Genomic DNA, 16,723 nt, shown 5'->3' on the forward strand with positions numbered 1-16,723 from the left:
AGCTGTTTCCTAAGCTCACGGTTCTGCTGGGCCGTTCCAGTCTGGACCAGACTCTGCTGATGTCGGCGGGGCGCACTCGTGTCTGAGGTCGGTCGGTCAGTCAGCTGAGGCTGCCGGTTCCAGAGAAACACACGTACTCTTTGTACCACAGAGTTGGCCTCGCCTTGAGTCGGGGGCTGGGGCCGGGCTTACTACCCAACCCCACGGAGGCCAGCCGTGGGCCGCAGGTTGCCATAGGAGGAGAGGAACTGGCTATGCTCACAGCGGGTAGCCAAAGTCAGGAGACGAGGGCATCTGTGAGGCTGGACCAGTCCTCACAGAAGCTGGACACTGGGGACACTAGTCCGTAACAGAGATTTGGGCAAAGCGTCCTTTGCATCTGCCCTGGGTCACTAGAGAGACCTCTTAAACGAGACCTGAAGGATGAGCTTTTGGGGCGCCTGGCGGCCCGGTCAGTTAGACGTCCGACTCTTGATTCTGGCTCAGGTCATGACCTCGCGGTCATGAGATGGAGCCTGTGTCAGGCCCTGCGCTGAGTGTGGCGTCTGCTTGGGATTCTTTCTCTCCCTCTCGGTCTGCCCTTACCAGCTCGCTCGCTCTCTCAAAATAAATAAACATTAAAAAAAAAAAAAAAAAGACAAGCTTTAGCCGCGTGAAGGGTGGGGGAAGTGTTCTGGGTGAAGTTAACCGTAGATGAGAGCAAGGCCACAAGAGAGCAAGGTCAGTCCCTGACAGGTGAGTGATGGGGACGGGCAGTGTTGAGAACATACGGGGTGCAGAGGTGACAGGGGACCCGATGCCAAGTGTCTCATATGATTGTCTAACGAAGGTAACATTTTCGAGGCATTAGCCCGATATTTCCGTATCAGCCAGTACAGGCTGAGTTATGTTACATAACAAACAACACCCAAGTCTTAGCAGTTTAAAACAAGATTATTTCTCTTGCTACACGTCCTTTGCCAGTCACTTAGGGGTCTCAGTTCCCAGTTGTTTTCACACTAGGACCCGGGCTGACAGAACAGCCGCCACCTGGAACGTTCCTCCCACAGCTCACCGAAGTGTGAAACAGGGACTGTGGGAAATGACTCTTTGGCTCTTAAAGCTCACGCTCGGAGGTGACGGCCCTGCCAAACAACAACGGCAAAAAGCAGACTTTAATTTTGAAAATATCTCTAGGAATAGAAAGCCACGCCCACAATGATGAAACTGCTACTTGTCAGGAAGAAATATCAATTCTAAACACGTATGCATAACACACACGAAGAGGGGCACCCGGCTGGCTCAGTCAGAGGAACATGCGACGCTAGGTCTGGGGGTTGCAAGTTCAAGCCCCATGTCGGGTGTAGAAATTACTTAAAAAAATAAAATCTTTAAATTTTTTTAATGTTTATTCATTTTTGAGAGAGAGACAGACAGACAGAGCGTGAGTCAGACAGTCAGACAGGCAGAGAGAGAGGGAGACACCGAATCTGAAGCAGGCCCCAGGCTCCAAGCTGTCAGCACAGAGCTCGATGCAGGGCTCAGACTCACAAACCTCGAGATCACGACCTGAGCCAAAGTCGGACGCTCAACCAACCAGCCACCCAGGCAGACCCCAAAATAAAATCTTTAAAAATATATACATATTTAAATATATTTTATATATTATATAAAGTATATATGAATATGTTTTAAATATATTTTGTATATTTATATTTTCTATAAATTTAATTTCTGTATATTTATATTTTTTATATTTATATAAATATTTATATATAGTGAGAGAGAGAGAGAGAGAAATGGTAAAACTCTAAGGAGCAACGAACAATCCTTTATCACAGAGCCCTGAAAAGCTGACGGGATACTAAGAAAGCGATAGATCATTCAGTGACATTTTTGCATCTGGTGATCCAGAGTAAACTGACGGAGAGGCTGGGAACTGTCTTGGGGTGGCTTCCCGAGGGACGGGCTCAGGGGTGTTCCAGGTCGGGAAGTCTAATAGGAGCCAGCCCCAGGCCCCCCCGGGCGGCTGCAATCCTTAGGGTACGAGTGGGGCAAATGGAAACCTCCTTTCCCTCGCTGAATCCCAGGGGTTTAGGGACAAGTGGTTGATGTGCGGTAAGACAGGAGTCACTGCTCTGAGCCCTTCCTGAGGCTGTGAGCACAGGCCAGCCCTTGCGTGGACTTGGGGTCTAAACTTGCCTCACTGAGGCGGTCCGATAAACGTCGGGCTGTGAGCTGAAGTATCGTCCAAACCCGATAGTGCCCCTTTGTGTCTGACAGAAGCAAACTCAAAATCACCTTTGGAATAAGGGCAGCTTCACCCCACATCTTGGGAAATCCCCCCAAAGAATCTTCAGGGTCGATGAGCAGTCACAGTCAAATATGACCAGATACGCACGCAGAGACGAAGCGGTATATACTAAAACCAGCAGGAGCAGACCCATGTGGGCTTTAGATATTGAAAGCGTGAGACACATTTTAAAATAAATACAAGACTTACAAACCAATAAACAACGTTGAAAAGATCAGCAGGGGATAGGAAACTATGATGACACATCACGGATTTGGAAAAGAACTAAGTAGAACTTCGGGAACTACAAAATAATCAAAGTTTAGTCTGTACCCTGAAGGCAGGGAACTTTGAGTCCCAAGAAGGGAAGCAGAGACTCAAAGTCACAGCCAGGCAGCAGCACCGAGAAGACCAGGGCTCAGGCTGAGTCTCCCCCGCCCTCCCCTCCCCTCCCCCCGCTCCCCTCCCTTCCCAAGTTACCCCAGTGGGCCAGGCAAGGCCTCCACCTCGCAGCTCTGCGTCTTTCTCTGGGCTACCCCAAAGACTATTTTGCCTTGGGTTTGTTCATCCATTAAAAGAAAGGAAAGCTTGGACTTCGTGCAGGAATTTTCGTTACAAATTTCCTATTGTGTCAGAATCCCGTGCGTTCCTCTGTTGGAAGACCTACAGGCAGTGCAGGAGCTTATTTCCGTCCTCAGCTCTTGAAACTTACGGAATTTGTTTTATTTTGATGGCTGCGCGTATGGAAAATGGAGGAGAATTGCCTTTAACACCCACTTGAGAAAGAACGACCTGCCCCCGAAAAGCCAATGTGCCGTGCGTCTCTCCCAGTCTCTTTGGGACCAAGGTCCCTCTCCAGAAAGAGTCTGTTGTTCTCCGGGCTGACTCTGGACACTAAGGCAGTTATCTCACCCAGAGGTGTTTGACATGATGGGCACCTTCCTGGTCTGATGACACTTGTTCTTAATGCTTTCCCTGCGCTCTCCCACAAGCTTAGCTGTGGTGTCAGGGAGCGGTCCTCCTGGAGCATCTGCGGTGTGGCCCTGTGCTCAGGAAGCAGTAGTTCATGACGATCACAGAAATCAACAAAGAGAAACTTCCCACTTTTAATTAGGCAAAGGACACATACATAAATATCCAGCGCCCTGTGACAGAAATGCAGACTCGTGGATTAGGACCACGTTGGTAAGCCGTTCTGGGAGCCTCGGGGGGCAGAAGAGGCAATGCGTGGGGCACAAAGGAAGCCCCCACATGTTCTCCAAGAGCTGGGTTCCCCTGCAGTTCGTTGGTGCAGGGGCTGTTCATTCCTTCTCTGGTTACATCCCTCTCTACGGCACGTAGCTCATCTCATTGTGCGTGTTTGTTTACCACGGACTGAGAGAGCCTTCATGACAAGTTCCATGTGATTTTCATCCTTGTATCCTTGGTACCCGGCACATCTAGCCCCTCGAAGGTTCTCCGTCAGCGCCTCATGGGTGAGTGAGTTCTTCTGTGACTGTGTCCACAGATTAAGAGGGGGCCCTCGTGTCTCCAACATCCCTTCTGACGTGTCTAATGCACATGTGAGGCCAGGTGTCCTTCTCTTTAAGGATCTAGATAAGATCTGTCTTCAAAACCTTCCCATGTTTCTGTGAACCCCTGGAGGGCTTACTTTCTCATCATTTCCTCTGGCTAGACATTCTGCCTCTGCTTCCACTGAATTAGTTCAGTTCGCGAACGATCATCCCACACACTCCGTTTGCAGTATCTTGACTCAAATGTGGAGCTGAGTCCCTTGAGTTTCACAAAAACCTCACCCACATCAGGCCGTTTTATCTTTAGAACTCTACAGAGGCTTTAAAGAGATTGGGGGCGAGGGGCGGTCTGTATTTCAACAGCACAAGTTTAGGAGTTTTGAATATTAGATATTCCAGTTTTTTTAAAACGATTTTAAGTAATCCCTACACCCAACGTGGGGCTCGAACTCACAAACCTGAGATCAAGGGTCGCGTGCTCTTCTGACTGAGCCAGCAGGCGCCCCTAGATACTCCAGTTTTCAGAAGACATTCTGCCATCCTCCATATTGTTTGCCCATCCTTTCATCTTCACTTGCCTCCTCTTCTTTGTCTACTCGCACATCTGAATTTATCATAATTTTTAAATTAAACACGTCCCATCTGTGTTCCTGAAGTGACACGTCCTCACCTTTGCCCTCCAAGGCCAACTTCTTTGGAAGGGGCCCTAGAGGCAAGCGGCCTCGATGGGCCGAGAGAGAGTAGTAGGAGAGGAGTCAGAAGGAAAACAAAACAGGCAGACGGTAGTGAGCGTCCCTGAGTCCCTGAGAAGAGTCCTTGCGCTGCCACCTCTCATGGCCAAGCCCTTGGGGTTGGGCTGCGTTGATGGAATCCCCGCCGGGGTTCTGATACCTGAGCAAATGGGGATTTATGAGCCATCATCCCCAAGACCAAGCGTGGGGAGGAAGCAAGATCCCCGAGATCCCCGTCACGGGGCAGGTGTGGCGACAGCACAGCATATGGGCGTCTACACATGGACCGACACAGCCTTCAAGGGTTCCCATGAGCCAGACACGGAGCGGAGGGCAGGAGGAAGGTCTCCGGTGCCAGCTAGAGCGGCATGAAGTAGCAGAGGCCCCAGACAGCCTCACTAGGCCTCCCGAGACCACAGAGTGAAACAGGAAAACACGGAGCGTTTTGATAAGAGGATCTGATAAGTAGCCTGGGGAAGTCCTGGATGCGAGGGCGGGTCAGCTCAGCAGGTCACCTCATGGATTGATGTTTGAGGCCCAGACAGGATGAGGTGCTGCTCAGCAGGTAGTGACATCAACAGATGACAAAGACCAGAGTCCCTTTCCCAAAATGGTAACACCACATGGTACTGAGGAAGAGGGGAGCAGGGAAGACACTGAATTGACTGAGATTGGGTCTTTCCCTCCGGTAGGACTGGGACCTCAAAATAGAAATTAAGTTCAGTTCTAGAAGGAAGTTTACTTTTGACACCCACATGTGTGTCTTTTAACACCTCTGGTAGGATCAGCCCATCCTGGTGTCGGTAAATGTAGAACCTTTGTCACTTTACTGGGCATTATGACTTCCTCAAGACAGATCAGCATGTTTATTTGAAAGTATTTCCTGCGCTATTCTGTTACACTGAGTTCATGTCAAGTGAGCTCCTGTTTTGATTATTGATCTTGTTCATTGTTCTAGAAGTATAGTTTTTCCTTGGACTGTGGGATTTGGGTTTGCATGCTCATTTTCACTGGAGATTTTCTGTTAGTTTGCTTATAAAGATTTGTTTCTGTCTGTGTGTCTGTCTGTCTGTGCTCCTCATCCCTATATAGGAATATCGAGGTTGCTTCTGTACAGGATGTTGTGGGTGCCCTACCCAGAAGCCTCTGCCTGCTGGCACACCCCTCCTCTGTCTGCTGTGAGCGTTGGTCGCTCCCTTCCCCAGAGAACTACTCTTGGCTTAACTTGTCAGGGATGCCTCACTGACATGGGGACACAAGAGACCAGACCCTGTGCCTCAAAGTGGGATTAATTCTGTGGTACAGTTCACGTCTGAGAGGCCCTGTGGGATCAGGCCAATGCAGGGAACTTGGGCCGGTTAATTTTAACGTGTCAACTTGACTAGGCCACGGAGAATCCAGACATTCGGTCAGCCGTTGCTCTGGGTGAAGGGTTCTGGTTGAGATTAACATTTGAATCGCTAGGTTGAGAAAAGCAGATTGTCCTCCCTAGTGTGGGTGAGCCTCACCCAATCAGGTGGAGACCTGAATGTCACAAAGAGGCCGACCCTCCCACAAGTAAAAGAGGCAAATTCCTTCTGCCTGAGTGCTTTCAAGGTAGGACATTGGTTTTGGCCCTGCCTTCGGACTCAAACTGAAACACTGGCTCTCCCTGGGGGTCAAGCCCTCCGACTGGAACTATACCATTAGTTCTTCCGGGTCTCCAGTTTGCAGACGCACCCTGCAGACCTTGGGCCTTGTCAGCCTCCATAACCACGTGAACCAGTTCTTTAGAAGAGTCTCTAGATAGACGACAGATGGGTGGGTGGGTGGGTGGATGGATGGATGGATGGATGGATAGGTAGATAGATAGATAGATAATCTCCTATTGGTTCTGTTTCTCTGGAGAACCCTAATACAGGGCACACCCTCACTTACCTTCTTCCCCTTCCCTACCCTACATCGTTTCCTCCCTTCTCCACAGAGCAGCCCCTAGTACACCACTTGCACTGGACGCCCCCGTCTCAGACTCTGCTTCTAGAGACTTCAGCTTAACACTCCTTCCAGTCAGTAGGTTAGAGTTACAGTGTACAGCCAGGCCTTATGTCGGTGGTTCGGATCTCAGGCCCCGTAGTTCTGGGGGTTCCGCAGATCGGGTCACGGAGCCCCGTGCCTGGGGCTTAGTTCAATTCTTAGTTGTGAGTTGGTGTTCATCCTCTGGCTTACGAGGCCTGCAGCTGCCGACAAGCAATTCTTTCGTCTTCTTTCAGGGGTGAGGTCGCCCTGGCCCGATGTCGCCTCTGGCTTCAAGCCCCCCATATCAAAAGAGCAGAGCTGGCCCACGGGATCGGAACTGCTGGCAGAGCCTGCCAGCTTCAGGTTCCGGGATCCGACAGACCTGAGGTCTCAACGTTTGCTCACCACTTTCATTTCCCACATCCCCCGAGATGCTTGAGCCTATAATTTTTCTGCGGCGTAGTTTTTTAAGATTTTATTATTCTTTTAAGTAACCTCCACACCCAACATGGGACTCGAATTCACAGCCCTGAGACCAAGGGTTGCTCATTCCACTGACGGAGCCAGCCAGGCGTGGCGGCAGTATTTTTTTATTGATGTACAATTTGCATGCCATAAAACATGCATATTTTTAAGGGTACAGTACAGTAAATTTTGACAAATGTATCTACCCAGGTCGCCCACACCCAGTAAGATCTAGGAAATCTCCATCACGCAGTTGATTCCTCTGTCCTCTTTTGGAACAGATACTACACCCCCAAGGGCAGCTGTTATCATTTTTTTTCCTCCACAGATTAGGGTTTTTTAAACTTATTTATTCTGAAGAGAGAGAGAGAGGCGGGGAGGGGCAGAGAGAGAGGGAGAGAGAGAATCCTAAGCAGGCTCCGAGCTGTCAGCACAGAGCCCAACACAGGGCTCAAACACACAAACTGTGAGATCATGACCTGGGCCGAAAGTAAGAGGTGGTGCTTAACCCACTGAGCCACCCAGGCGTCCCTCTCCGTAGATTAATTTTGCCTGTTCTAAAACTTCATCTGTATAGAATCATACGATACGTGCCTTTTGCGTCTGGGTTCTTTTGCTCAACATAATGTGTCCGAGGCATATCGATGTTGTTGCATACATGAAGATTCCTTCACTTACATTACTAAGTAGTGTACTATTTCATGAATATACCAAGCTTGTTTATCCATTCTCTTGCTAGTGAACAATTGGATTATTTCCAGTGTTTGGCTATTATGAATTTTTTTTTTTTTTAATGTTTGTTTATTTTTGAGAGAGAGACAGAGTGCGAGCCAGGGAGGGGCAGAGAGGGAGACACAGACTCTGAAGCGGGCTCCAGGCTCTGAGCCATCAGCACAGAGGCTGACGTGGGGCTTGAACTCACCAACTGCAAGATCATGACCTGAGCTGAAGTCAGATACTTAACTGACTGAGCCCCTTGGCTATTATGAATAAAGCTGTTATACACATTCTTCTATTAAATATTTTCATTGAGATATAATTCACATAATATAAATTTACCCGTTGAAAATGCACCATTGAGGGCACCTGGGTGGCTTAGTCGGTTGAGCATCTAGCTCTTGATTTCGGCTCCGGTCATAATCCCTGGGTCGTGGGATTGAGCCTTGTATCAGGCCCTTCATGAGCGCGGAGCCTGCTTGGGATTCTCTCTCTCCCCCAACCTCTGCCCTGCTCATGTGCACTCTCTGTCTTTCTTTAAATATAAATAAAAACAAAACAAAAAACAAAGTACACAATTCAATGATGTTTAGTATATTCACAGAGTTGTGCAATTGTCACTACAATCTACGTTTCAAAGCTTTTCATCACCTCAAAAAGAGACCCATGGCCCTCTTCTCCCAGCCCTAGGCAACCACTCCTCGGCTTTTTGTCTCCATAAATTTGCCTAACTGAAGGTCATAAAGATTTATAACTGTTTTCTTCTAAGAACTTTACGGTTTTAGCTCTTACATTTAGATCTGGGATCTATTTTAATTTTTTGTGTGTATGGAGTGGGGTAGTGGTCCAGCTTCGTTCTTTTGCCTGTGAATAGTTGTTTGATCACTAGTTGTTGAAAGAAACCACTCTCTCCCCCCACTGGATCGTCCTGACACCCATGTTAAACAATCAGTGAGCCATAAGCATGAGGTTTATTTCTGGATGCTCAAGCCTAATCCCTTGATCTTCATGTCTGTCCTTATGCTGTGCCACGTTGTCTTAATCATAGTAGCGTTGTGGTAGATTTTGAAATTGGAAAGTCGGGGTGCCCCAACTTCATTTTCATTAAAAGTTGTTTTAGCTCTTCTGGATCCCCTTCATTGCTCTACAGAATCAGCTTGTCAGTTTCCACACACACACACACACACACACACACACACACACACACACAACGTTTTAAGCCAGCTGGGGGTGTGATGGGGATTTTAGTGAAACTAGAAATCAATTTAGAAAGTACTGACCTTTTGGGGCCTCTGGGTGGCTCAGTCGGTTGAGTGTCTGACTTCGGCTCAGGTCATGATCTCACAGTTCGTGGGATCGAGCCCCATGTCAGGCTGTGCGCTGACAGTACGGAGCCTGCTTGGGATTCTTTCTCTCCCTCTCTCTCTGTCCCCTCATCCGCTTTCTCTCTCTCTCTCTCTCTCTCTCTCTCGCAAAATAAATAAATAAACTTTAAAAAGAGAAAGTGTTGACATTTTAAAAATATCTTTAAGCTACCAAATCTTCCAGTCGATGAGCACGGAATGTCCTTCCATTGACTTAGTGCACCTCTTATTTATTTCCGTGATGTTTTCTAGCTTTCAGTGCACATATCTTGCACTTTTTTGTTAAATTTATCTATGTCCTTGTACATGGGATTGTTTTCTCATTTCATGTTTGGATTGCTCGTCGCCAGTAGATAGAAACGTAATTGATTTTTGCATATTGCCACTGTATCCTATAGTCTGCTGAATTTATTTGTTCGCTCTAATGCTTTCTTACAGATTCCTCAGATTATGTCACTTTATAGGCAGAGTTTTACTTCTTCCTTTGCAATCTGAGTGCATTTTGTTTCTTTTTCTTGCCTTTGTTTCCCTGCCAAGCACCTCAGGTACAACATGAATGGAAGTGGCAACAGCAGACATACTTGTCTTGTTCCTGATCTTCTGAAGGAGAAGGCATTCAGTCCTTCACCATGAAGTATGATGGTATGAACATTCTAGAATAGAGCTTTTTATAGACTGAGATCTACTGAGATCTTCATTTCACTTGAGGAAATACCTAGGTGTAGACTCCCTGGATTGCACGGTAGGTATATGTTCAACTTTCAAATAAGTGTCCGTTTGTTTTCCCAAAGTAGCTCTTGTATGGAACCATCTTTTTTTTTTTTTTTTTTTAATTTTTTTAATGTTTGTTTATTTTTGAGAGAAAGAGAGAACACAAGCTGGGGAGGAGCAGAGAGAGAAGGAGACACAGAATCCGAAGCAGGCTCCAGACTCCGCGCTGTCAGCACAGAGCCCGACACGGGGCTCGAACCCACAAACCGTGAGATCATGACCTGAGCCGAAGTCAGACACTCAACCGACTGAGCCACCCAGGCGCCTCCAAAACCATCTTTTGAATCTCTCTTGTTGCATGTTATCTGTCGTCTCGGTAAGTTTTGGAAAACAGGAGGACCCCCAAACTGTGAATTTTTGCTGCACCTTAATTAGAAGGCTTCCAGTGAACCGCTCAGCAGTTCTGTGACCCCAAGAACGCACAGTTCAAACGCATTCCCTCGTAAGTTCCCTCCTTGTCCACTGTGTGAGCGTCTGACTCCTCCTCAGTTATCCCCCCGAGAAGAGCCCAGCTGGACCACAAAGCGCATCACCTGAACCACTGTTCGCTTTATTTGCATGTGATGTTTTCATGGTGATGTCATCAAAATTAGGAAGAATCCCTCCCTCCAACCAAGGCAACCACGGAGAGGAGGCTGCACAGTGCACTTTCGATGGAGATCGTTCTCCTGCCTCGCTGGGCTCCAATTAGAGTCTCGTTTATCTCCTGTGTGGTCAAAAAAAACGTTCTGCAGGCTTCTAATGCCAACTTGCACACACCGCACACTGTGAACCCTAATGCCCATTCCCAGCACGGACGTCAGCATCTTCGGCAAAGCGCCGAGACCTCTGTAGGCGGGTGTCATGTCAGGCTGAGCGTCCCCCTGCTCACCTCACCCGTGAGCCCTCTTTTTTAGAATCTCTCTCTGCGGTTCCTTAGCTTCCCATAACCACAAAGATCTCCTTTTATTTTCTAAAATGGAAATATGTCTATCGTTCTGGCAGAGTATGAAAGTGATGCATGTTTGTTTAAAGAAATAAAGAAGCCCAGAAAGTATAAAGTGTAATTCTTCCTTCTATGAGATGACTAACATCAATAACAGCTCGATAAATCTGGGGAGAATTTTTTTTAATGGCTAACGATTTGGGGGCTAAGTTCGAGGTTTATCCTTCCAGGTTTTAAACATGCTGTTAATAGTTCGTGTAGAGAGTCGGGGACTGCCATTGCCTTGGCCCCCCATCCCCTTCCGTGGCTGAGGAGCTCTCAACGGCCACGTCCTACACTGAGGATGATTTCCACTGCCCCGTTGGTCAGCAGGTGCACAAAACACCCACAAGGACCCGGCCGGTCAGCAAGTTTTCTGTAGAAAATGTTTCCTGACTGCAGTGAGAGAAAGTGGAACACATTGTCCCCTCTGTCGTGGAAGTGTGACTGGGAGAGAGAGAGAGAAAGAGACTGCTTGTCCTGAATGGGCCATAGACCTTCAAATTGTCATGAGGAAGTTTTCCGGTAGCTGCAGATACTGTGCAAACCAGATTAAATTCTGAGACATGAGACATCGTTACATATCTGGTAAGAAATACTGGGATGAATATGGTGTTTCCTCCATCATTCCAAGCTTTCAGAGCTCTCAAGATTCAGTAGGGAACAGTAATAGGAGTGAAACGTCTACATCTGATAACACGGAAACTTATCAAGAGAGTACAAGCTCCTCTGGGCCTCCCACCTTTAAGTGTCCCTTGTGTCAAGAATCAGATTTTACCGGACGGCATTTACGGGATCATTGTACCAGTAATCCCCTATTTCAGATAGTTCCTGTGATGTGTCCTATTTGTGTGTCTCTTCCCTGGGGAGATCCCAGCCAGGTTACTAGAAATTTCGTTAGTCATCTAAATCAAAGACATGTTTGATTATGGAGAATTTGTGAATCTTCAGCCAGATGAGGAAACCCAATCTTTTCTGGGCGCCCGGGTGGCTCAGTCAGCTGAGCGTCGGACTCTTGATCTCGGCTCAGGTCATGATCCTAGGGTCTGGGATCAAGCCCTGCGTGGGGCTCCAAGCTGAGTGTGGGGCCTGGTTGGGATACTCTCTGCCTCTGCCCCCTCCCCCCGCTCCCCCTGGGGGGAAAAAAAGAACCTTTTCAAATAAACAGCCGAAAGCTCTAGACATCTCTGCGTCTTTGTGCCTGTGGGTGCCATCTTTAAGGAAAAAACTGCATCTACAGGGAGTCCCCATTTCAATAACTTGATGTGTGTGTGTGTGTGTATATATATATATATATATATATATATATATATATTAATAAAAGTAATTCAGTCTAAAAAATAAATACATAAAATAAAAAGCTATTAAATATCATGGACATTTCTGCATGATAATAGGTATATAGCTGAAAAGCGTTCTTTTTTTTTAACTTTTTTTTATTTTTTAAAATTTACATCCAAATTAGCATATGATTTCAGAGGTAGATTTCAGAGGTAACAATGATTTCAGAGGTAGATTCCTTAGTGCCCCTGACCCATTTAGCCCATCCCGCCTCCCACAACCCCTCCAGGAACCCTCAGTTTGTTCTCCATATTTATGAGTCTCTTCTGTTTTGTCCCCTTCCCTGTTTTTAGATTATTTTTGTTTCCCTTCCCTTATGTTCATCTGTTTTGTCTCTGAAAGTCCTCATATAAGTGAAGTCATATGATTTTTGTCTTTCCCTGACTGACTGATTTCACTTAGCATAAGACCCTACAGTTCCATCCACGTAGTTGCAAATGGTGATATTTCATTCTTTTTGGTTGCCGAGTAACACTCCATTGCATATATATACCACATCTTCTTTATCCATTCATTCATCGATGGACATTTGGGCTCTTTCCATACTTTGGCTGTTGTGGATAGTGCTTCTATAAACATGGGGGTGCACATGTCCCTTCGAAACAGCACACCTGTATTCTTTGGATAAATACCTAGTAGTGCAATTGCTAGGTTGTAGGGTAGTTCTATTTTTAGTTTTTTGAGGAACCTCCATACTGTTTTCCACAGTGGCTGCACCAGCTTGCATTTCCACCAACAATGCAAAAGAGGTCCTCTTTCTCCGCATCCTCGCCAGCATCTGTTGTTGCCTGAGTTGTTCATGTTAGCCATTCTGACAGGTGTGAGGTGGTACCTCATTGTGGTTTTGATTTCTATTTCCCTGATGATGAGTGATGTGGAGCATTTTTTCATGTGTCAGTTGGCCATCTGGATGTCTTCTTTGGAGAAGTGTCTATTCATGTCTTTTGCCCATTTCTTCACTGGATTATTTGTTTTTTGGGTGTTGAGTTTGATAAGTTCTTTGTAGATTTGGGATACTAACCCTTTATCTGACTTGTCGTTTGCAAATACCTTCTCCCATTCTGTCGGTTGCCTTTCAGTTCTGCTGATTGTTTCCTTCGCTGTGCAGAAGCTTTTTGTTTTGATGAGGTCCCAGTAGTTCATTTTTGCTTTGGTTTCCCTTGCCTCCGGAGACGTGTTGAGTAAGAAGTTGCTGCGGCCAAGATCAAAGAGGTTTTTGCCTGCTTTCTCCTCGAGGATTTTGATGGCTTCCTTTCTTACATTGAGGTCTTTCATCCATTTTGAGTTTATTTTTGTGTATGCTGTAACAAAGAGGTCCAGGTTCATTCTTTTGCATGTCGCTGTCCAGTTTTCCCAGAACCACTTGCTGAAGAGACTGCCTTTATTCCATTGGACATTCTTTCCTGCTTTGTCAAAGATTAGTTGGCCATACGTTTGTGGGTCCATTTCTGGGTTCTCTATTCTGTTCCATTGATCTGAGTGTCTGTTCTTGTGCCAGTACCATACTGTCTTGATGATTACAGCTTTGTAGTATAGCTTGAAGTCTGGGATTGTGATGCCTCCTGCTTTGGTTTTCTTTTTCAAGATTGCTTTGGCTATTCGGGGTCTTTTCTGGTTCCATACAAATTTTAGGGTTATTTGTTCTGGCTCTGTGAAAAATGCTGGTGTTACTTTGATAGGGATTGCATTGAATATGTAGATTGCTCTGGGTAGTATTGACATTTTAACAATATTTGTTCTTCCTATCCAGGAGCATGGAATCTTTTTCCATTTCTTTGTGTCTTCTTCAATTTCTTTATAAGATTTCTATAGTTTTCAGTGTATAGATTTTTCACCTCTTTGGTTAGATTTATTCCTAGGTATTTTATGGTTTTTGGTGCAACTGTAAATGGGATCGATTCTTTGATTTCTCTGTCACTTCATTGTTGGTGTATAGGAATGCAACCAATTTCTGTGTGTTGATTTTATATCCTGCAACTTTGCTGAATTCATGAATCAGTTCTAGCAGTTTTTTGGTGGAATCTTTTGGGTTTTCCATATAGAGTATCGTGTCATCTGCGAAGAGTGAAAGTTCGACCGCCTCCTGGCCGATTTGGATGCCTTTTATTTCTTTGTGTTGTCTGATTGCAGAGGCTAAGACTTCCGATACTGTGTTGAATAACAATGGTGAGAGTGGACATCCCTGTCTTGTTCCTGACCTGAGGGGGAAAGCTCTCAGATTTTCCCCATTGAGGATGATATTAGTGTTGGGTCATTTATATATGGCTTTTATGATCTCGAGGTATGCTCCTTCTATCCCTACTTTCTTGAGGGTTTTTACCAAGAAAGTTGCTGTATTTTGTCAAATGCTTTCTCTGCATCTATTGAGAGGATCATATGGTTCTTGTCCTTTCTTTATTGATGTGATGCATCACGTTAATTGTTTTTGCAGATATTGAACCAGCCCTGCGGATGCTTGGTCGTGGTGAATAATTTTTTTAATGTATTGTTGGATCCAGTTGGCTAATATCTTGTTGAGGATTTTTGCATCCATGTTCATCAGGATGCAATTGGTCTATAGTTCTCCTTTTTAGTGGGGTCTCTGTCTGGTTTTGGAATCAAGGTAATCCTGGCTTTATAGAAAGAGTTTGGAAGTTTTCCTTCCATTTCTATTTTTTGGAACAGTTTCAAGAGAATAACTGTTAACTCTTCCTTAAATGTTTGGTAGAATTCCCCTGGAAAGCGATCTGGCCCTGGACTCTTGTTTTTTGGGAGATTTTTGATTACTAACTCGATTTCCTTACTGGTTATGGGTCTGTTCAAATTTTCTATTTCTTCCTGTTTCAGTTTTGGTAGTATATATGTTTCTAGGAATCTGTCCATTTCTTCCAGATTGCCCATTTTATTGACATATAATTGCTCATAATATTCTCTTATTATTGTTTTTATTTCTGTTGTGTTGGTTGTGATCTCTCCTCTTTCATTCTTGATTTTGCTTATTTGGGTCCTTTCCTTTTTCTTCTCGATCAAACTGGCTAGTGGTTTATCAATTTTGTTAATTCTTTCAAAGAACCAGCTTCTGTTTTCATTGATCTGTTCTACTTTTTTTTTTTTTTTTTTTTTTTTTGTTTTGATAACATTGATTTCTGCTCTAATCTTTATTATTTCCTGTCTGCTGCTGTTTTGGGGTTTTATTTGGTGTTCTTTTTCCAGCTCTTTAAGGCGTAAGGTTAGGTTGTGTATCTGAGATCTTTCTTCCTTGTTTAGGAAGGCCTGGATTGCTATATACTTTCCTCCTATGGCCACCTTTGCTGCGTCCCAGAGGTTTTGGGTTTTGGTGTTATCATTTTCATTGACTTCCGTCTACTTTTTAATTTCCTCTTTAACTGCTTGGTTAGCCCATTCATTCTTTAGTAGGATGTTCTTCAGTCTCCAAGTATTTGTTTCCTTTCCAAATTTTTTCTTGTGGTTGATTTCGAGTTTCATAGCATTGTGGTCTGAAAATATGCACAGTATGATCTCGATCTTTTTGTACTTACTTAGGGCTGATTTGTGTCCCAGTATATGGTCTATTCTGGAGAATGTTCCATGTGCACTGGAGAAGAATGTATATTCTGCTGCTTTAGGATGAAATGTTCTGAATATATCTGTTAAGTCCCTCTGGTCCAGTGTGTCATTCAAAGCCATTGTTTCCTTGTTGATTTTTTGATTAGATGATCTTTCATTGCTGTGAGTGTGGTGTTGAAGTCTCCTATTATTCTGGTATTACTATCAATGAGTTTCTTGAGGTTTGTGATTAATTGATTTATATATTTGGGTGCTATCACATTTGGTGCATAAATGTTTACAATTGTTAGGTCTTCTTGGACTATAGACCCCTTGATTATGATATAATGCCCTTCTGCATCTCTTGATACAGTCTTTATTTTGAAGTCTAGATTGTCTGATATAAGTATGGCTACTCTGGCTTTCTTTTGTTGACCATTAGCATGATAGATGGTTCTCCATCCCCTTACTTTCAATCTGCAGGTGTCTTTAGGTCTAAAGTGGGTCTCTTGTAAACAGCATGTGGATGGATCTTGTTTTCTTATCCATTCTGTTACCCTATGTCTATGGAGCATCGAGTCCATTGATGTTTAGAGTGAGTACTGAAAGATAGGGACTTCCCTGAATGGCTCAGGCAGGTGGGGCTGGTAGGGGCACTGATCGCCCCATCGTACTTTGGGATAGATTTATTTGTATTGCCACCTATTTCTTCAGGGTGGAGTCCTAGAAGTAGATTTGCCGAGTTCTCCTATGGGCTCATCTGCTTATCTGCCAGTGTGGCGATGCCCAGCATGGCTGCTCCGCCCACCCCCAGCACTAGCTGGGCATTGGAGAGCACAAAATCAATGGCCGTGCCCATGCCATTGTCATCCTTCTTGCCTTTGTGCTCACCAGAGCCTGCCATCTCTCACCTGCGGACTGCACGCGCTACCACTCCTCCCGATTTGCCTCTCGCCTGGTACCTTTCCCGGGGTCACCCACCAACATGGCCCCTTCACTTCCAGGACACCAAAAGTGTTCTCTTTAATAGCATCACATTCCATAGTATGAATATCCATTAATTA

The 16,723-nt window shown here is 45.4% G+C and overlaps 1 pseudogene; it reads left to right on the top strand.

The window, feature by feature from the left end:
• Window positions 1-10,022: 10,022 nt before the first annotated feature.
• LOC121033429 (E3 ubiquitin-protein ligase RNF138-like) lies at window positions 10,023-11,846 on the top strand (annotated as a pseudogene).
• The last annotated feature ends 4,877 nt before the right edge of the window (window positions 11,847-16,723 follow it).

Source organism: Herpailurus yagouaroundi, unplaced genomic scaffold, assembly GCF_014898765.1.
Source record: "Herpailurus yagouaroundi ecotype Mexico unplaced genomic scaffold, PumYag 159, whole genome shotgun sequence".
NCBI lineage: Eukaryota > Metazoa > Chordata > Mammalia > Carnivora > Felidae > Herpailurus > Herpailurus yagouaroundi.